This window comes from Nipponia nippon, unplaced genomic scaffold, assembly GCF_047370975.1.
Source record: "Nipponia nippon isolate SJK-2023a ecotype South Korea unplaced genomic scaffold, ASM4737097v1 scaffold_2, whole genome shotgun sequence".
Lineage (NCBI taxonomy): Eukaryota > Metazoa > Chordata > Aves > Pelecaniformes > Threskiornithidae > Nipponia > Nipponia nippon.
This window is the reverse complement of record NW_028262336.1, coordinates 51,955,575-51,978,211: the sequence shown is the minus strand read 5'-3', so window position 1 is coordinate 51,978,211 and position 22,637 is coordinate 51,955,575. Positions and strand designations below refer to the sequence as shown.

Below are 22,637 nucleotides of genomic sequence, written 5' to 3'. Positions count from 1 at the left end.
CTAGATAACATAACCTTTTCTGGCCAATATTTTTGGAATAGATGTTTGACGCATATGTCATTTAACCACAGACCAAAAACCTAATCCTGCAAACACCAAAGCATGTGTGAAACTTGCTCAGATAAGCATTCTTACTGACACGGAGATTGCTGAGGTGAATAGTGACTCATTTGCATGTAGTAAGAAATCCATGAGCAGAATCGTTGGCTCTCAGAAGTGTGAAGGTGTCCGACAGTTATGCTTTAAAGTCTGTTTTATCTTTATATAAAGAATTACTTCAGGAGAAAGCACTCCTATGTGCCTTATCAGAAACAATAATTCTCCTCCAGTGTTTCTTTTCAAAGCCTTTCAGAAGTCTTTTTTACTATGCAGAGTATGCCTCTTCTCGCGTCTAGACTGATTTTCAGAGGTCTTGACTGGGCTGTTCAGTCTGACATGCACCACAGGAGTCTATTAAATAAAATATACATAGAATAAAATTCCTATGAAATTACCTTTTTTTATTTTATTTTTTTATTTCTTCATCAGTAGGTCCTACATTAATAATATAAAATTGTGTTTTAAAAATGTTTACCCTTCCACACTGATACTTTCTGCTTTTCATTAAATTGCCCTAGTTTAATACCCTGGCTCTCATGCACTAACTAAAAATACTGCACTATGTGGGTGGAACTACATTGCAGGTATTTAGGTCCAACCAATTCACATTAGGAGTTACACAGTTTCTAAGTTGTGGAAATATTTCTACTGATGTTTCACCAAAGCTGTAACTTTGTATCTCAACATCCAACTTTGTATGTTAGATATCAGGTACTCTATTCTGTGGAAACTTCCCTGTACTTTCAATATATTTCCCTATACTCAGCTGCAATGTGTTCCTAAGTGGCTAGATTTACATGGTGTAGAGGTTCAGCATGCTTTGGTTTCAAACTCTGAATGTGGGCAACCTCTCTGAACGTCACCTGTGATATTCATTTAATTGCTAATACTGAATATTTTCACTGGGATGTCATGAACGTCCTAAAAAAGATGGGAGACCTAGTGTATAGTCCACTGCTCAGTATCTGGGTGGCCAGCTGGTTACTCTGTATGGAGAACTTCAATGGGTATGTCTGGTATGAGTCGTATTAGGAAATCTTAATTGCCTATGCTGTTGCTTTCATTCAAAATGCAAGACAATAAACTGAAGGAAGTAACTCTGGTCTTGTGTGTTTTGCTTTTGATCTTCTGAACAAATTTAAATTTACTGTAAATTGATCAAAGTTAGGAAACGCAAGCCAAAAGTATCACTGAAGCGATGCCCCTAGCAAACCTGGTAAAATACCACTTGTAAAATTTCTGAGTGCTCCTCCTATAGTTTCTTGTTTCCTTTTTATGGCCATTAGGTACACTGCATGGTTTCTGGTTTGCAGGTTATTATCCCACCTGACACTTGCATATGCTGAGTCCTTATCCTGTGTCATACCTATACTTTCTCTCACATCATATGAATGCATACATGCCGCATTCACAAAATACATTCATCGCAAGATACTCTTCACTGTCTGTTAGAAAGGAGTGTGCTGTAGATAAACATATGTTTAGGAGCTTTAGATTCCCTGAATTTGGAGGGAGTTAGGCTCTTTAACCTAGGCATAGGCTCTGTGTTGGGGCCTATGCTTTTTTTTTTCTCCTTACTCTGATAGTTTTGATATATAAGATTCTAAAGATTAAAAGGTAAGGTGATGAGGTCAGTCAGAAGGGATGAGTGGGACTTAGTGACTAGAAATGGAAGTACTGATGATAATTGAATCTGTTCAAGTGTGTTGTGATGTAAAAAACCTCTTTCTTTCATGCTAACATCAAAACCAAACAGTGCTCAGATACAGATAATTCAGTATTCTTGAGACATTAATTGAAAGATCAAGCACCATAAGGCAGCAATGCAAACTTCCTTAATTTAGTCTCATAACTGTGTATCATCCCTGGCCAGTACGGGTAATTTACTGTAAATCACTTTAATTCTTGTCCTTCCTGATAACACCATACCACATTGTCAATTTGAAACACTGCCTGCTCATTTTTGCTTGCAAACTACAATGGTAAGATTTCAGTATGTATTTGTATACATGCAAACTGTATGCCTTATTTGCAAATGTATGTTGGCATATGTATTCTCCAACTAGGAATGCGTAGTGGGTTATGCTGGTAGGACTTTACAAGAGGTATATGCATTTGTATTCAAATAAAAGTAATTTTTGATATCGTCTTGAAATCATGCTGGTTCTCCATATTAGAAATAAAAAATACACTCCTGTTTTACCAGATTTATGGACTCTGAAATTTTCATTTTTAAGTATTATTTACGTAGATCCCAACTGCAAACATCAGGAGGTGGTTGTCCTGGTTTTCAAATTACTGACTTTTTGTCAGAAAAAGTCAAGTGTGCACTCAGTCAAAAGTGTGTGTATTTTATATTCCATGTGTCATAGACAAAGAACCTAACCAGAATTGTGCCTGATATTTATCTGCAGTTTCAGTGAAGCATAACCTTTTCCATTATCAAAAACAAAAGGGCCAAAGTGATACATTCACATCTAGGTAATGAGTGCATGTGGCACAGAGCACAGAAAGCCATCTTTACAGCCTGGGGCAAATTGCGCTACTGCAGGTTAATAAAATGCTGGGTGTTACTGCAGCTTCGTATGAGACGGGTCATCATCAGGCTTGGCATAACTGGCTGTATGATGGCTTTTTCATCCCTTCAGTTGTAAAGTAAAAGACATGCGCTTAAGCCACCTTGGAGTTATTTTTTCCCCAATGCTGGGCAGTTACCTAACTGTGAAGAATATCTACCCCTCGTTGTAACCAACTCAGCTCGGCTGACCAGCAGTAACATGCTAGGTCATGTCAATTCAGTTGTTTCTGGTCCGTACCTTCCTTCAGTGATGCATGAAAGTGCTCTGAAAACATAAATATCTAGAAGGTATATATATTTCATCTGTAGAAGTGATGTAGCGAGTTGTATTAGTCTACAGTTTCTATGAGGTGATGCTCGAGGCTTTGCACAGCTACACTCTTTCATTTTAGTGCGGCACTGTTACTGACACTGACTTTTACACCACGAGGTACTAGCAGAAGTCATCCCATCCGCCTTAGATATTTGTGAGCGTTTTCCCTTACCAGTAATGTGTTCATCTGTGGAGGACAGCTCATACTACAGATCTCAACGGGAAATGGTTAAGGTGTACATGTGATAATGGACGAAAAAGAGAAACCACGTCCAAGTATAACTAGGATATTTATTTTCTGAGAAGAAGTGGTAGTGTGTTGCTTGACTAGAATGCTTGCTTTATTTACAGAAAAAGACTCCCATGTCTTAGCCCAGGGGACAGTGCTGGCTTTGCTAGTTGCTTAGAAGAAAAAGTATTTTTTGGAATGCGACTGCAAAACATGCATGGCATTTCTGAGGCAATTAAGAGCTCTCTAGCTTTAAGGGAAAGTAATTCATGTTCTGTCTGGTTCTAGTGATGTTCATGGTCCAGACAAACTTTTCAGAAAGATAGGTTTTTATTAGTAGCCTCAGGAGTATTTGACTGTGATTGTGACATTAACACAATGATGTAAGTAGCTACAATACACTACGTTGTGTAGGAGCTGCCAAGCTGTTTCCCTGGTACCAGTCAGCTCCTTTGTCCATCATTATTCTTTGAATTTGTGCTCTTGCATTTTTAAATTTTTTTATCTTTTTATTGTGAGCTGTCACTTTCAGTACGATCTGCATTTTAGAACAAGAAGAGCGCTCAAATTATAAATTCAGAATCCTGAAAACATTTTTCAGGAGAATATATCACAGTGTACATTGCAAGCTTTGGTAGAAGTGGCTATAATTGAGCAGCTTTTCCTCTGGCAACTAAGAGCAAGTATGTGTGGGAGGAGGTGGCCTAACACCTAGAGGCTTGTCTAGATGGGATCACCACAAAAAGGCACTTTCAGTGCCGGCTGAGGACATGAAGATGAGAGGAAGCAGTGGGGAGGCCACCCCCATGTCAGGGTGGGTGGAGGCTTGGCCTTTCTGGGTATCTTCTGTGTGGCTCCTTGGCAGGCTAATGCAGTTACATGGTAGAGGGAAGATGTGGCCATCTGTAACCACCCATTTAGAAATGGCTTCTGAGTGCAGGCACAGGCATTTGGCGTGGAGTAACAGGAGTACCCTTGTTACTGTGCACTATGTAGTTCATCTGTTTGCTGCTAGTGTTTTGAGGTGTATATTTAGGATTAAGAATCAGAAAGTCTCAGTTGCTAATTCAGCTCTGAGAGCCCCCAGTGTCTGGTCTCAGATGGGTCATGCTAGACTTTATCTCGATATGCAAATATTTAAAATAAGAAGAACATCTGTTAACATCATAAAATGTTGTGCAGATGATTTAATGGTTGTAGCAGTCTGAATTAGGTAAAGTGCTGTGATAATGCCACTAAGATGGCTCTAAGCCACCAGTATGATGCAGCTGTGAAAAAGGCTAATGTGCCTCTATGATGCATTAGACATGATATTTTTGTAGAGAGAGGGAGAAATTCTAACAGCGTTTCACAAAGCCTTCCCGAGACCTCATTTGGAATATTGTGTCCAACACTCTTCCCTTACAGTGAACAGAAAGATGGACTGAAATTGGAACAAAGACAACTACTAGGCTGATCAGAGTTACAGATTATTTATCTTTCAAAGAGCAAATTAGAAAGTTTTTGTCATTTAGCTTAGTCAAGTGAAGGTTGAGAAGGGATAAAGTTATTCTTTGTAAATAAATCTATGGGTAAACATCAGCAATGGAGAACTGTTTCAGCTAAAGTATAACTGATTTTTCGGGTATTGATTACAAAATTACACAAATACAGTTACAAATTGGTCCTGAATGAACTTAGGCAAGAAATTATAAGAACTTTCCTCACCATGTCTTCTGAACAGGACAGTGGGGCAAAGAACCTGAACAGTTTTAAGCCTGAGTTTAGTAAGCTGCACAGGAGATTTTATTCTGGAATGACTATAGAAAGTTAAGTTATGAGACAAGTCTTTGGATTTGAAGTAGAGGTCTCTAAGGGGTCTGAAGGGATGCTGAAATTGTTTGTTTTCATTATATTTATTTGGCACTAACAATGTGCTTCAGCGTTTCCAGTGGTTGCTTGTGGATAAGAAGTATGTTTTTTCTGCTCTCTCCCAAACCCTTTAATAACTACTTACTTTGCTTGTCCCCTGTTCTACCCCCCATCTTCTCACATTCACCATGCAACTGATTACAAGATCTGCGATCAGGAATGAATGGCTCCCCCTGGGGAAATAGAGGATGAAATAGGGATTTTTTATCCCCTTTCGTTGTGCGATGCATGGTCCACTTCCTGTGATCGTTCAGGAGAAGTTGTTACCTGGCAATTGTTAAAAACATATACAGCTATTGCAAAGACATAGGATATAGGCAGTGCCCTCAAGCTCCATCTCTCCCTCTATGATATTCTATGATTATAGCCTTTCCTATAGCTATTTTGCCTTTTGTAGGGTATTGAGAAGCATTTTGTGGTGTTTAGGGCACACGGAGAGGATATACTATGGAAACTTCAAAACTGAACATTCATCGCGTGGTTGCCTGCAGTTCCACATCCATCCCAAAGGGACCGTCCCATGTCTCTGAACTATGCAGAGGCACACATTGAAATGCTGTGTTGGTGATCCAGACGAGACGTTGCATTCTTTCCGCTGCTTGAACTTTGCTGTTTGGCGCGGAGAAGTTTTTTGATCATGTTGTCTGAAGAATATAGGTATTTGTCTTCTCCTGCGCCCCAGAATGATTGTTTTCAGTAAGTGATGCCTTGCAGTTTGGTTAGCCCTCTGCCTTTGCGTTTGCAGCATTTCTGTGAGAAAGTGGACTTCCAGGGAAATGAGCGTATCATCAAAGACCTCAGATTGAAAGGTGAAATACGGAAGGAAAATGAGATGTGAAATTCTTTCACAGACTCTAACTTTGGTATTGAATTAAGTAACCAAAATGTGGTCAGGAAGTAGAGGATGATAAAGAGCAGTGCTTCCATTAGCTTGTCTTGTTTTTCAGAAAGTCATGCAGCCTGAGAGACGCGTAGTGTTTATAACACATTCATGGCATAGCTGCTTCCTGGTAAGTGTGCAACAGGAAGAAGTGTTGTTCTTAAATTAGTAAGTGAAAAAGCAGCTGGTAAAGGATGGGCTACAGCTTTCTAGATTTTATTCTGGATGGGATTTAAAGAGAAAGTTTCTTTTCAGCGTTTCATTGGAGGGCCAGATTAAAAAGTGCAATCTAACTTCTTACATTATTGGTTTTTTTAGGCTCAGGCCATATCGTGACACCAGACATTCAGCTGATTGTGAAAAGGGCTCTGTGCTTTAGGTGACTATTGTCGTAGTAAAAAATTGATTCTTGTAGGGAACCACTATAATATAAACCTGAATATTTATAAAATACGTTGTTGGGCAGTGGAGAACTCTTAAGAAAGTGAACTAAGTAAGATATTATTCCTGCTTCTACCAATAACTTGCCATGTGGTTTTATACGTATTGTTTGAGAAGGAGACAAATAATTTTGAATAGCTCATTAATTTTATAATTGGGGCCAGTTGAATGTCACTTTTGGTTTTTCCCCATAAAAAGACTGTATTCTGTTTCGAAAATGAGTTGAGTTCACAAGCATGTACTTTAACTTTGCTGACTGAATTTAATAGCCAGGCTTTTGAAAATTTTAGCCGTAATATTTATAGAATAGTAGACAGTTAAAAAATGGATGTGATTTATAATTTACTTTGAGATCGAACACAAAAAACATGCTAGGGAATACATTTTAATGGAAGGGGCTTATACTGTGGTAAATTTCTTTCCTGTTGAACACCTTATAGATAGTCAATCTGGGAAAAAAAAAAGGCACTGAGACCTTGTCTTTCACGGACAACTGTGTGACAGCAAATGCGCTGTTTATATTTAAACCTTCGGATTATCTCCAATACTTTCAGATGGTCTGAAGCAAACTTCTAGCAATGCCCTTCGTGATGAGTTCCTATAATTAATGGTTCCTGAAACTACCAGGCCTCCAGCACTTCCTCTCTCCCGCAGCTCTCTGAAGTGTGAAGCTCAAGGATCAAAGAAATGTTAACTATATTGGCTTTAGGCTGTATGAAGTATAAACCCAGATCACTTGCTTGCTGGAAAGTTCTAGGACTTGCCTGTGTAAGTAAGTTAACTAGCATCAGCCAGACTATAACTGCTATAGCCATAACACTAAAATCCTCTTATTCTAGTCAGAAAGATGTTTCGAGGTGAGCTGGGCTTCTTTTGGACAAAGGCTGTTAAGCCAAAAAACTATTTAATGCAAAAAGAAAAAACACCCCAGACCCCTTCATGGAAGATTTAAACTAGTGCAGGGTATGATTCTGTCACCATTATACTGGTAAATTTTCTGTGCCGGGAAACTGTTAGATGGTAAGAATGGTTATTTTTCTCCAGCCGTGTGGGTCCTGGGGAGGCAGAGGCACTTGTTGATGTGATGAGTTGCGGCTACTGAATGCAGCCAGTAGCACAGGATGGGGCAATTCTTGGCTTCATACACAGGTAATTTGTAGGGGAAAATGGTGAACCTTCGTTTGTAAATTATTCTCCTGACCTGTCTGGCAAGGAGGTATGTATGGGTGAAAGAAGCGTCTTTTTCATGTCACTGGTGATGGAAACTAGAATGTGAACACTGCGGTACGAGGGATGCCAGGAGCTTGTGAGCAGGAAGAGCAAATAAATGGAGGAGAAGGGTTCCCTAAACTGAGTGGAGGCAAATACTGAAATTAGTTTTCTCTCTTTTTGGTCAGTTTACCAGTGGTGTTTTTTGTTTTTTTTTTTTTTTAATTCAACGTCAACTTACTACTAATAGTTACAGATATATACACTACTGTTATCCTAACTAGCAAACAAATGTGAACACGGTGATGAATTGGAGAGACTGAGAGTGCCAACTTTTGAGGAATGTCTAGGATCACCAGTGATAATTGGCTTCTGTATGAGTTACAGCCATTGGATTATTTAGGTTTTGAAGCCTAGTTCTAAGGGCATGATTCATATTAACAGCGCTGCTTCCTGCATGGGATGTGACAGTGGTGGATTTGCAGGGTCAGGCCATACTGGTGACTGAATCTCATTCTGCCTTTAACACCAGCAGGCAGTATACCAAATTGAAGAACAAGAGATAGTACAACATTAAATATATTGGTGTAACTGTTTGAGACCTCTTCAGAAGAAATAGGAATAAATACCACCTTACATTATCCTGACAGGTGCCTTTTAATGTTGAGTGGTTATCAGCAAGATCCAAGTATTTGGAACATTTTTATTTCCCTGTTGGCTTTGGGGTCAAATAAAGATAATTAGGTACCACTTTCAGCATTAAAGTGTACTTAACACAGTGTGGCTCAACAGAAGAATGAGTAATTTATTTGTACATAGTACATTCATCGATGATATTGCATTTATACTTAATTTTTATATATCAGACACACAAAGCATTTGTTGAAAGGCTGCCTTGTTGTCAGGTACATAAATATTATCCATCATTTGTTACTTAAATATAAAAAGTAACTTCAGTCTACTGTCTTTATTTTGGATAAATCAGAGAGTTACTTTTTCTTTTTAGTTTCAATATTGTAAGAATCAAGACGTAATAGGAGTTCCTCTTTAGCAGACACCTTCTAGCACTGAATCATTCATCTGTACTCATTAAGTAAAGTATGCTGGTATTAAATGGCCACTCAGTAATACAGTAGCGGCATAGGAAGGATATGGACTTTCTTCACTGAATCTACATAATTTCAGTGAAGGTTGAGGTTTTTAAATGGAGAAGGAGATTCAGTTGCACAGGTTTTATTACAGGCTGTGAGAATCCTAGAGCTTGACCTCCCAGGCTGTATGTGAAAATGTCACCCTGAAGAGGGCCGCCTCCCTTCCCCTCCTCAGTGAGCACTTGCTGCTGCTCTCTCACACGTGCTTGCAAACACACGCGTGCGCTGGTCACGGTCAGCCTCCTGAGTATTTCAGTGCATGGCACATTGAGGGATTCAGGAGTAAATTCCATTAGTTGTTTGGGAGGAGTAGGATTTTGGATGGCAGCAGAGCACAAAGGTAGACAAGAGAGAGCTGAGGCCATTGTTGTCACCCTGAAGGAATGGGGTTGCATTTGATGGAAGAGGAGCCTGGATCGGCTGCTCCGTTAGAGAAAAGGAGTGATGTGACCAACTACTTTTTTATCATCATGAGAAGGGGAAGTATAGTGGCTTAGAAGAAAAAATTAAGAAAAGCTATGTGACTTCGCGCTATTTAGAAATAGTGCAAATGCTACCCTTGGGAAAGAAAGGCAAGGCTTAAGCATAGAGAAATTTACCAGCACATGAAGCAAAATGGCACGTTAAGCGTGCCATGAAAATGTGACACTGTGTGTATGTGAATAAGGTGGGGCTGGAAGAAGAGGGAATAATACTGAGAATTAGCTGAGGATAACAATTAACAACAGATCTGGTTTTAAATCCAGTGTGACCCTTCTGGATTTTTATTTTCCCACAACTTCTGTCTTCTGGGCAATCAACATAACAGGTTACGCCAAACAAGATTATAAATCTTAGGAAGCTAATTGCAAAAATAATGTGAAAGATTAATCTAAAGTTTTCATTTACACCAATTTAGTATTTTCTTTTACATTCACCTCTGATACGCCAGTTACAAATTGTATTAAAGCTAAGGAAAAGCTCCTGCAGCATTTGCAGCACATGCGGGTTGTGCCCCCGAAGTAGTGATTATACTGTGCAGAAAGGCGACTGCATTCTTCATTATTTGAAACTTGGGTTGTATTTCAGGAAATTATGGGGAAGCGGAAGGAACAAATGTAGGGAGATGAATGGAAGAGGAGGAGTTGTGTGAGATAGGAGAATGTATAAAATATGGGGAAAAAAATTGGGTAGAAGGGCAGATTAGTGGGAGACCTGACAGGTTTAGGATACTGATATGTAAATCTGTGTTAGGAACAATCCTACGGCTAGCTGTTAGTTTTCATTGATACCAAGAAGCTGAGGTCACCTAATCTATGTTAAGATTTGTGTTACCTCTTCTTTTCAAAAGATGCCTGTTACAAATAAGGGTGATGTCTTGCGGTAATCCAAAGACTTATATTTGTGTATTCAAAGGTGGGAAGAATGTTTTTAATTATATTCTCATCATATTTGAATTTACTACTAATTTTGACTTCCGTTTGTGTTGATTTAGTTCATATTCTGTTGATACAAACTATTGTTACAAGGCCAAATATTGAAACTATTCTAAAAATAGGACTTATGCAATAAATGTCTTTTAATTTGCTTTATTATTTTACATCTTGGGGGGGATCAACCTCTCCCAACTGTATAAAATCATCGTAAATTCAGCCTTAACTGCCTTAAGCCCCTCCTCCACAAAAAAGGGTGCCTGTTTGAGACAAGACGGGAAGATGTCTTTGGTTGGTTTGTACTTTCTGGCAAAAATAGGTGAAGGTATGCTGTCATCTACTTTCTTCCAGTGGAATAAAGATAAGCATACTTATCCTTGGTAAACAGTGCCAAGAAACCCCTGTTCTTAATTAAAAAAACATTCCTCCTTCCTTCCTCCAATACTTAATATATTTGACTGAATCAAGGGCTGTTTTTTCTTCCAAAAGAATGGCTTAAAGAAGTACTAGTAACTCTCTATTAACTGAAATGTGGAATGAATTTAGATTGAGATTTAGACTGTATCTAACTTTATTTGGGTTCTTTGTAGAATGATTTTTAAAAAAAAATTTAAAAGAGTAGATGGTGTTATTCTCTTCAAGACTGAAGTACCTACAGTCTGCAAAGCCTTCATACAGCTACCTTGACATCTAGATATGTAGGTGTCTATGTTTTTCAGTAGCAAGGGATTTAAGTGCCTAAAATTCTGCTTCTGCACAGACAGCAGTGCTGGTTTGGCTTGTCTTGTGCCCAAGTCCTTCTGGGATCCTGAAACTACGTGTTCCTGCTCATTAGCCCTTGTACAAATCTCTTTAACGCCCATCCCTGGAAGTGAGTTCAGCACAAAGCGTAGCAGCCATGGCTATGGCACACTGGTCACAAAGACTGTAGGAACTAGGAAAGGAAATATGGAAAAGATAGGGAGTTGGTTGTTGAGAATAAATCTGAAAATTGCTAGGGCAAGAGGCAAATGCAGGAGGCTGAGTGGGAGAGTAAAGCAGTGGCAAAACCATTGGAAGGTGAAAAGCAGTGCGGAAGAGCTAACAGATCTGTGAAGGGGACAGAAAGCTTGAGAGATGATGCTGTGGTTAAAAGGAAAGCTAGTACAGGAGAGCTGGAAGCTAATGGGAAATGGGATTCTGGTTGCGGGGAGGGAGCAATATATCATATAATGAAGTTGATGAGAACGAAGCAGTTACGCTAAAGAGGCAGGGAGACAGGACTGCAGTCAGAAAATAGGAGACTGAGCCTGATGACAAGGAGTGTGATGGGGGTGGTGGCACATGTCCCCAGGATTGGCAATGGTAGAGCTTGGATGAGAAGGACAGGTGGTCAAGTTTTGAGGGAGGCTCTGGGTGTCTGTACTGAACAAGATGGAGCTTCTCCTTTTCAATGGTTACTGTCTTTAAAAGAGCTGGAAATTAAACCAAGCTCAGAAAGCTGTCTTGAAGCATGTTGTTAGAGTTACAAACAAGCACTGCAAAGCTAGGAAGGTGAAGAATTAAGGTTGTCTAGAACATGTTAACTGAGCTGCCTTCAACATACGCGTTATGATACAGATATGATCTCAGAATTGTATGATCTTTTCTACTGGACCAGAAGTGTATGAAGACTGTGCAGCAAAGGAGACAGGTCTTTGAAAACTTGCTTTCATTTGTTGTAGAAACTTTAAGACAGGTAGTGAATGGGGCAGTGCGCTACAAGAAAGGAAAGATGTGTCACCTAGTTAAGGCAGATGAATACAGCTTGACCAGAAAATTTGTTTAAAGTATTATATATAAGGCCAGGTACTCCGATAAATGAGTTTTAAGAATCTCTGGTTGAACACTAAACTTTGTAATGCTCCTAATTCAAAAGTTTCATTCTTTAAGTTCACAGTCTGTCTTACAGAATCATACGACGTACCTTGCAGGGGACTGTAATGCAATCTGTTGTTATCTGTGCTGTGACCATATGTAATTCAGTTAATGTGCAGATTTTCAGTACTCTCTTTTCTTCTAGCTACTGTATTTACTGAATGAGGTCAAGGTCCTGTGGAAAAACATTGCATGTCATCACCTAATAAAAAGCCAGGCAGACTGGATAGGAACAAGGGGGGCCAATAAACTCAAAATACTTAAAAAAGAAAAATTGGGGCTTTTGAAGTGCTTACCTTAAAAATTTGTTAGTTTCCACCTCATTGGACACCTTTCTTATTTTGAGATTTTAGGGTTGTGAGGATGTTAGCATTTATATATAGCTTGTTGACTTGGTTTTTTTTAAATGCATGCTTTCCATATATTTATCCTGGATGCACACTGTGAAAAGAAAACGTAAAAACTAGGAAGCACAATGTCGTGGTTTAATCCCAACCAGCAACTAAGCCCCACACAGCCGCTCGTTCACTCCCCTCACGGTGGGATGGGGGAGAGAATCAGAAGACTAAAAGTGAGAAAACTCATGGGTTGAGATAAAGGCAGTTTAATAGGTACAGCAAAAGCCGCGCGTGCAAGCAAAGCAAAGCAAGGAATTCACTTGCTACTTCCCTCCGGCAGGCAGGTGTTCAGCCATCCCCAGGAAAGCAGGGCTCCATCACGCATAATGGTTACTTGGGAAGACAAACACCATCCCTCTGGACATCCCCTCCCTTCCTTCTTCTTCCCCCAGCTTTATATGCTGAGCATGACGCCATATGGTGTGGGACATCCCTTTGGTCAGTTGGGGTCAGCTGTCCCAGCTGTGTCCCCTCCCAACTTCTTGTGCACCCCCAGCCTGCTCGCTGGTGGGGTGGGGTGAGGAGCAGAAAAGGCCTTGACTCTGTGTGAGCACTGCTCAGCAACAACGAAAACATCTGGGTGTTATCAGCACTGTTTCCAGCACAAATCCAAAACATAGCCCCATACTAGCTACCATGAAGAAAATTAACTCTATCCCAGGCAAAACCAGCACACACGATTACAGTCAGTTTTTTAATTTCTATAGACTCGTGGTGAAATCTTCTTTGAAAAACTGTACCTTGCTTACTTTTTCAATTATACATTTACTTGTGTGATGGAGAAGATGAAAAATAATTCTCTTTCGATATGATGTAATTGTGATTGTATTTTAGGGGAACTAATTCCATCTTTGTTTTCTTTCTAATCTGGTTATATTCTGACCATGGTCAAAAGTAAGGCTGCGATTACTATTTAAAGAGACTAGTTTCAGTGGCTGTGTTATATCAAATGAATTGCTTTTCTACTCTGTTATTGTTAGATGGGCTGCTCTATATTAGATGGTCTAATTCTGGAAAATTTGAATATGTGCAGGTGGACTTTTGTGTCGGCAAAGCCACAGTTATTTAATTGGAGCTCCATATGTCTGCAAAAATTGATGCCATATGGTTGAAAGCATATTTTGAAAATGTTTCTTTAATTCATATTAGTGCCAGGAGAAAGTAGAATAACTTTATTTTTTGAGCTCCTCCTTAACTAAGTGACAGTGCACCTGTACACAATCCTTCTTTCAATTTTTAAAATGGTAATTGAATATGCAGGATTTTCTTGTCACATGTTAACAGTTTTAAGGTAGCTTAAATCTGGCTAACAAAGCCTTAACTGTGTTGCTGTTTGTTTGTACTCCTAAAAACAAGTGATGAAATACACCTAAATCATGTAACCCCACCTCCTGCTAGGTCAAATTTACATGAGGTTTCTCACAGAAAACTCTTTCATTTAAGGTTGTGTGGAGTCTAAAAAAAATATATATATGTGGAACGGGTCAAATAAAACCCAGTCTTTTTGCAGGGAAAAAAAGCTTTGAGTTTGCTTCTGGTTAAGCAAATTGATGGGAAATAATCCTGTTAGAAAAGCTGGATATCTGCATTTTTAAATTGCTGACAATTTGGGGCCCTAAGAGTTGATATAATCAAGAGATGAAGATACGAGGAGTTATGTAAACTGATTTTTTCTTTGTTTTTTGCTGTACACAGGTACCTAAGGATAAAACTGGCCAGAAGGGAAAATCTGGGGGAAACTGGGGAGCTTGACTGTTCTTGCACCTGAGTAAGTGACTGCTTAGCTGGAAATCAGCTTTACAGAATGTTAAAACTGTTAAATATTTTTCAGCATCTCCATGCCTAATTGCAATCTGTAACTTGAGACAATACCTGGGCTTTTGAATTGAAAAAGACTAGAAGTCCTAGGGCTAGCTAAAGGGAATGTTGTATAGACCCTTCAGTGCTTTGCAGTAGGCTTGCTTTTTATTGCTACTTTTAAAGCCTCCATAAAATTAAACATAGACTATATGGAGGATTTCTTGCTATTTTGGTGTTTTGCCTTTTCAGTTATTTATCTTGAGACTAATTTCTGAGTTTGAATGACGGTTCTGTTTCTTAAACTCGATCTTGCTGGTTTGTGATCATAATAAAGCACTGAGATTCAGCAGGACTGAAGTCCTAAGAAGAGGTCACGTTAAGCATGATGTCATCAGAGGCTGAGAAAATGACCTCATGGTGGCCTAATATGGTTGTTTTGGGAGAGGGTGAATGTTCATTTCATGTTGTTTGAGACAAAAGCTATTGTCTCAGTTGGGTTTGCTTCCATTAAAATAGTTGGATTTGCTTCCATTAAAATAGGACAAGGGCAGCTTTTCTTCATCAGCTTTGACAGGACGTGTGGCAGACATTCCTGGGCGTCTGAAGGTCCCCAACCAGTCCCAAACCCAGCCTACACAGGGTTCTCAAGAGGCAGGAAGAATATTTTTCAGTTATCCACCTAGCTTCCTTTCCTGGCAATGCAAGTGTTATTCCGGTTGCAGTAAATCTTTTCACATGTCAAAAAGGTACTTTAGGGCCACAAAAATGATCAGAGGGATGGAGCACCTCTGCTACGAGGAAAGGCTGAGAGAGCTGGGGTTGTTCAGCCTGGAGAAGAGAAGGCCCCGGGGTGACCTTATTGCAGCCTTTCAGTACTTAAAGGGGGCCTACAAGAAAGATGGGGACAGACTTTTTAGCAGGGCCTGTAGCGATAGGACAAGGGGTGATGGTTTTAAACTAAAAGAGGGTAGATTCAGACTGGATATAAGGAAGACATTTTTTACAATGAGGGTGGTGAAACACTGGAACGGGTTGCCCAGAGAGGTGGTAGATGCCCCATCCTTGGAAACATTCAAGGCCAGGCTGGATGGGGCTCTGAGCAACCTGATCGAGTTGTTGATGTCCCTGCCCATTGCAGGGGGGGATGGACTAGATGACCTTTAAAGGTCCCTTCCATCCCAAAGCATTCTATGATTCTATGATTTGTTATTATTTAACGTATTTATTTATTCATGCATATTCATATATGAAATGCACGTAATATTAATGAGCAGATAAGTACAGTATAGCATGAAACTTCTTTCTACTGGTAACGTATTTTTAGTAATGGGTAAGTTAATTGAGTTTTCTGAAACAATTGCCAGAGCTGGAGCCTTTCTTCCTGCTGGCATTTATTATGCTAAAAGAATTATGTTTAGTTTTGGAAGGCTTCAGTAAGTTGAATATCCTTACTGGTATCTACATTAAATTTTACAAACTCTACTTATCATCTGAGAGTCTTTCGATTTAATCTGGTCTAAACTTGTTATTAGTGCATTTTATTCCAAATCTGTGCTGTGGTTTAATCATATTCTTTTACTGAATGCATGAACTTATAAATTGATATTTGTCACGTCACCGTGTAAAAAAGTGTATTTCATTCTGCTGTAGTATTTACCTTGTTTATCTCTTTGCAATAGAGTAGTAGACAAAAAAGTCTCTCATTGCTTTTGATATTAAAGAGATTTAAATATATAACTTAAAAATATGCCAGGCTTTGTGAGCTATACACATATAAGACACTTAATTCATTCAGAAATGCATTGTGGCAGCATTTACTGTTGTTCTTTGACTTGTAAGTTAGGTAGCGAATCACAAATAATGCCTGAGACTGTATTACAAGTAACCGGTTGCTTTCGTGTACATTTGTAGTTCTCACTGAAGTTCTGGTTCCTGCAAATACTGTGCCTTGTCATACTTGCACTCATTGTGCATGGTTTTAGGAATTAGGTCTGCGAACTAACAAACAGGTGTAAGGTTTATTAAAGGAGAGAAGTTCAGTATTCCTAAATGATAATGGCATGTTTTGAAATCAAAATTGGCTCAACAGCTCTGTTTTAAATCCAGCAGGGACCTTTGAGAGAGGTTTTTGCCTTGTTCCTTTAAACTTCTCTACTAACACACAGCAAATGTTTTCATTTATTTCCTGTGTTATCAGTCCTACTCTGCGTATTTTAGTCTATTGCTTTTGACAGTGATGAAAGACAGGTATTTCCTGACCTTTTGTATTTTGGGTGCCACATAAGCTCAGCTGTTCGTTTCAGGAATATTTTCTTCTCCTGTCTTATTCCCATTTCCTCATTTGGAAGGCAGCGTTAGGAATTCCAGGTGCAAGTGCAGTCTTTTGGGAATTATAGTTTAAATTTTGTGCTTGTGAACATGAGACAGGAGCTTGCCCATACAAAAGAAAAGTTGTCATTCTGCTGGGCTTGAGGATTTGTAGGTCTAGTGACTTCTGCCTTGACAAAGATATCGTGTCAGTGTTATGTTACTTTTTACTTGAAAGTTGTCCTTAATTGTTGTTTGAGGAAGGCAGAAGTCAAGAACTATTGAACTAAGAGATGGGGATAATCCAATTAAATTGTGTAGTCTATTCCTTTATGAATATAGGATAGATCTCCACTTTAATTTAGGTGTTTTATCCAGTTCATTATCTGCCAGTTGTTGTAGTTACTTCATCACCTACAGATTTTCCTCATTCAGACTTGAAATTGAGTATCCTGGGGCAAGATTTTTCCAGTTAAGCATAGAAATGAACTGGTCTTGTTTTTGAGAGCATCCTGCATGTAGCAGTTCTTGTGCCTGGTGTTCTGGAAAGATCAACGGGTTTGTGCAAATCTACATCTGGGTTTGAAGCAAGATAAAACATATCCGTTACGCAACCTTCTGTGTACTTTTTCAGGGATCAGCAGGTAATAGTCTGTACCGTAGCTTAGAGGCTGAAGTGAAGCCAACTGGTATTATTGCTACAGCCTGTTGATACTGTAGGATGAAGCTTTTCCACTTATTTTAGCAGTTCATTTCTGGGAGATTGTTATTATTCTTGTAAATCATAGTGTATGTTTTCTGACAGTTTTTAAAGATATATGCTCTGCTGTTCTAGAAGTCTCTGGGGACTTAAAACTCTTTCTCTACAGTATCTCTCTCACGGAGATCAATTAAGTTTCTAATTAGAGTTATATCAACTTAACATCTACTGAAATCCTAAAAAAGTTAATGTTTGACGAGACAATTCTAGACGCTTTTTTAGTCTTATGAGAAACTTTTGGTTGAGGATTTTTGTTTTTCTATGAGAGGGGTTCTTCCCTCTCTTGTTCAGAATGTGGTGTTTGAGTGATGGAAAGCTCCAATATCTGAAATTTTCATAAAAAGGAACCAACCAAATTTATTTAAACAATTTAATTTTTAAAATGGCTTGTTCTCAGGCACCTAACAGAACTGTAGTTGCAACCTTCCGCCATGCTTTCTGTCTTTGAAAGACAACTTATTTTGATCAGACCTAAAATGTTGATGAAATTATATCTCCTTGTTTTGCCTGAGGCCAAGTGTCACAGCCTTTCATTGGTGTTTGGAAAGTTGTATATCACTACATTTGAAAGGTACCAAAGTCCTGTGGTTGGCCTCAGCATTAAAATATATGGACACTTGTGCTTTATGAGGCTGTAAACCAAATAATTCATCACTAGTGGGGATCTGGAGGTAGACGTGGGCTTTTAAAGAACAGTATGTTATATTACAAATTCCTTTGGAGGGGGAGTGTTTGTTTTTAGGAACTCCTGGAGAGTGGAAGACTATTATGGTGGTATTGTGTGTGTAATAAATCATGTACTTTGCCTAGGTTGTTGGTTTTTTTTTTTTTTTCTTAAAGGTCTAAGACCATTCAAACATTCTGTCATAACAAGAATAACAAGTAGTATCCTCTCTGCAAACACAGAAGAGGGGGGAAAACAATTTTTTTTTTTAAGTAGAACAGTCTCACTATATAAATAAATGATAGCGTGTCACACAGTTCACGTGAACAGCAATGTGGCTGTATTGCTGTTGTCTGCCCAAATAACAAGAAATGAGAAGGAAAGAGGGGATGACAAGGGGGATACGTATCAGAGATTGGCATTGTGGTATGAATGAATTGACGCTGTGGTTTTATGGGGGGGGACTCATTACAGGAGGCTTCATCTCTTTGCTGGTCTTTGACATTTAGAAAGCATCTTTAGTGATCCTTTCTGCAAACCAGCTCATGCAGTAACTGGCAAAACAGAAGCAATTAGTGGTGTAATCTCAATGGGAATCTCAAGCTTCACTTTAAGTGCAATGATTAAATCCACTAAAATGATAACCATTGCTGCCAAGAACTCCTGTAATTGGTCACTAATGTATTTTGTTGTAGCAGTCGATAACTACTGATTTCATGCATGTAATTAGTAATGCATACACGTTTGGTCAGTAAAATTGAAAATCCTAATAACCGAGGCTAGAGGGGGTGGGAAGGAACACAGAGCTGGAGAACTGAAATAGTGCTCTGTTGATAGTACCTAACTAGAACTGTATGCTTCAATAAAACAAGTGTCCTACTGTGCTGGAATACAAATGGTCTGTCTGTGGCAGGATATAGCAAAGACGTTTGGCAGAGAGGGACTTGAAAGCTTCTGGCATAATGTAATTGAATTGGCCATTTCTTTAAAGATACAGCAAATTGTTTGCTGCGGCATTCATCATCATAAGGAAGGTCAGACAGCTTGCCAAACATATGATATTCATAATAAAAAGTAAAACGCTTATATTTAAACACAAATCATGTTATCATATTTGTAAAAGCTGTGGAAATGAATGGGAATATTTTTGGTGGTGCTGAGGCATTAGTAATCTAAGTAAGACTGTAATTCAAGAGGGGAAAAGTGTATAGTCAGGGAAAAGACCCCCAAGGGAATTCAGCTAGCGAGCAACATATGATCCCCTTGACTTGAGAGGGTAGTAGGTGTTTTGGCAGGATTATTGCTGACTCTCTCTTCTGATCACTTCGGGGAAGATAAGCTTGTATGATCCTATTTTTTCCCTTTCAAGAAAACAAAGGGAAAAACAACAAAGAAGAAGGACTTAAGGAAGTCCTTAAAAAGAGAGAGAGACAAAATCTAAACTGAAGCGTTGCTGGGTTTTGTTAGTCAGTTACATTGTGACAGAACAAGATGATGCAACGAGCTGTAGCATATCTGAAATTTTTTATGAAATTCTCGGTATTGGTAGACTGGGAAACCCCTCTCGAGTCGCATCCAGAACGCTGAACATAAATTGCATGATGACAGGGGCTTTGGGCCACACAGTGATGCCTCTGCAAATGAGTAGCTGTTAGCTTTTAGGTTCTAACACATTCAGGAGACTGGCATTTTGATTTCTTGCACCACTGCACCACTGATAGGGTTGGAAATGGGAATCAAAATAATTAGATTGGATATATAGATCCCAGCAAACCAGCCAAGAAAGTGGCTGGGCTGGGGAGGGCCGCTCTGAATTCTAAAATGTGCCGGTGCTTTTTTTATGAGAGGGCGAGGACAGAAGGAGTAAACTGGAGTGCAGGTGCTCGCCATTTATATTCAAAGCATGTGATAAAATAATTGAATATATGCTTCCTCCTATTAAAGCCTGCTAAAATCAGTACTAAAGTACATTAGTGTTATATTAAAAAGGGAGCACAAATTTTCAGGTAATATATCTTAGTTACAGCATGCACAGTGTACAGATAGGCAGACTGGGAAGTGGTCTTTTACATCATCCAAGGCATTCCTCCTTGCTGATACAGGACTGTTCCCATCAGTGCATTTTCTGTTATTTTATCCAGCAGTAGCTTTGGAGTATTCCCTCTGGCAATTTTTTCACAGGCCAACCGTTGTTCCCCTCTAAAAAGCCTTTCCTGCTAGTCACTCAATATTTTCCATTAAAAAAACCCATCCTTCCATTTATTCCTCGTTGAGTTTCCGTATCTGATAGAAAATGTCTTCCTTTTTCTGCTATGCAGATTCCTCCTTTAGATATTTGTAAACTATTACCCCACTTTATCTTTGCCCCACGTTGCCATTTTTCACCTGTACAAATTTATCTCTCAGTCTTTACTCAAAAGCCAATTCTTCAAGTTTTTGCTTTTTAGAGACACCCCCCACCCCCCTTCGTTTAGTCAAGAGATTCAGGAGTCCAGGTCATCCTAAATTTATAGAGGATATATGTTTTTTCTGTTAGCATCTTTTCTGATGCTTTTCTTTTTTTACGTTGTACTATGTAGTTTGCCTGCCCATAATATCTTCTACTTCATTTATGGCTCAGTGCACTTTTGCCCTTCCTTCCCTTCCTTCCTTATTACTAATTTTTTTTTTTTTTGGTACCAAACTTGTATCTTGCATTTTCCCAAGTAATATCTCTTTGTTACTTTCCATTTGTATTTCTATTTCCTTTTCATTGCATTAAATCCCAAGTCCTTCTTGTCTCTGCAACTTCTAATCTATCTAGTCAGCGTTAAGCATCAGTCCAAAATAGCCTAGTGGTTTGTGTGCACATCTGCGATGAGGAAAGCAGTGGATGCAGCTCTCAGTGTCTCCTGTGCTTTGAAGCCAGATGTACAGGGCTGTGTCTCTGCTAATCCTATATGATAACAACACATGTTTAAGTATTTGCCTACTTTTGCAGAAGCCTGTCCTGCGTCCTGTCCCTAAAACACTGGCTGAATTTGTGCAAATCCAGCAGTTACTGGCTCCAGTTGTAGTCACTGGAAAAAGCTACGTTGAGCTGTTTCTGAACATCCTTGTTCTGAACTAAATACCAGCATTTTTCTCCTATTTCCCTACTCCAGATCTCCAGGCGATTTTAGATGTTAGTTTTCTTACTATGCTCTTCGGTTCGTTATTCCACGTTGCAGTACTCAGTTGTAAAGATAGTGACAAGGAATAACAAAGCGATGTCTTTTTGTTTTGATCTGTGCAAGCCCATAATATCTAAAGCTCCTTCAGAAGTTGTCATTTGTGTATCTTGAGGTGCGCTGCAGTCATACCGTACAGCTTGCATGTAAATCTACCATTCAGTGATAGGACGTTTTGATGTAAAATTACAAGACTAACAAATAAAAAGTGTATTTACTATCCATATGGAATGGATGATATTTAACTAGCATGGAGGTGCAGTGGAGGTGCAGTGTGGAGGAGCACTACTCATACCTGAAGCTCAAAGTGTTTGGATGTACTGGGGAGAGAGTTTGGGAGTTCTGGAGAAGCTCATCTTTCTGGTAGGAAAGTGATAAAATCCAGTCTGTTTTGTCAAATAGCAACTGAAATTGTGAGTTGGTCATTATCTGGTAATAAGTGCATGAAGATTTATGACATGAGAAGGTGCTTTTGTGTGGGTTACGGAAATACAAAGATGCACTGGAAATAAGATAAAGATAGAAGAATTCAAACAGGAAACAGATTTTGTTATTCCCCCAATATTCATACCTATTTTAAAGCTGGAAATTTGTTGAAATTGAGATGGGGATTTGTCCCTTAGCTGAAACTTTTACATCCTGTTCAGATTAATTTCTAAAATACAGATTTCTTTCCATGTTTCAAAGTTACGTGTAATGCAAGAATTGCATGTTTGAGTTTCAAAACTTGTGTTATTGAGGAAACCCAGTTAGATAACGTACTGGTCTCTTTTTGCCTTCATGCTTATGACGGTCTTCAGTTAAGGTTAGGGCTTTCATTCATGCAGATTATTTAGCTGAGATGATGGTGATATGTTTGTGGAGGACAGCTGTAACACAGTAGTTACTGTGCAAGAATCTGAAGAAATAGTTCAGTAATTTGTCCTGCTCCAAAAGATACCTGGTGATGATGCCTGCTGCCCAGTGCTGCTGTTATGGCAGATAAAACATACAGCCCACTGAGGAGCCTGGTAAGGACTGACCGATGTTCAAAGTTTACTTGAATGCTTGGCACTGATGTTTTATATAGAGAATTTGGAAAAAAATGTTATTTTGTTTTTTAATAATTTTTTCCTTGACCTTTATCTGCAGTGAAATCATCTGGCAGTATCACAGCCGGTCTAAATGCAGCATTTTGTTTATGGCAATAATTTTATAGAAGAACAAATAGAGTTTGGGAGAAAAGAAGAAATGAAGGAATCTTAGCTTTTTTAGGTTAATAACTTGCTGAATGTGAATGAATACAAATGCCACTGATTCGAACAAAGAGATCAAATTAAATACCTTGCGCAAGTTCCATAATGTCTGTCTAAGAGGAGTGCACCACTTGACCCCTGTGTT

General features: G+C 39.0%; 1 protein-coding gene across 9 annotated transcripts in view; it reads left to right on the top strand.

Moving 5' to 3' along the window:
• TBL1X (transducin beta like 1 X-linked) overlaps nucleotides 1–22,637 on the top strand; it is a 206,457-nt gene that overhangs the window by 43,194 nt on the left and 140,626 nt on the right. For 8 of the 9 annotated variants that reach the window (XM_087759162.1, XM_087759163.1, XM_087759164.1 and 5 more), the window contains one exon: nucleotides 14,213–14,285. The exons of the other annotated variant lie outside the window; for it this stretch is intronic. The gene's annotated coding sequence lies outside the window, so the exon portion shown is untranslated. The remainder of the gene's footprint in view (nucleotides 1–14,212; nucleotides 14,286–22,637) is intronic. 9 annotated transcript variants of the gene reach the window in all.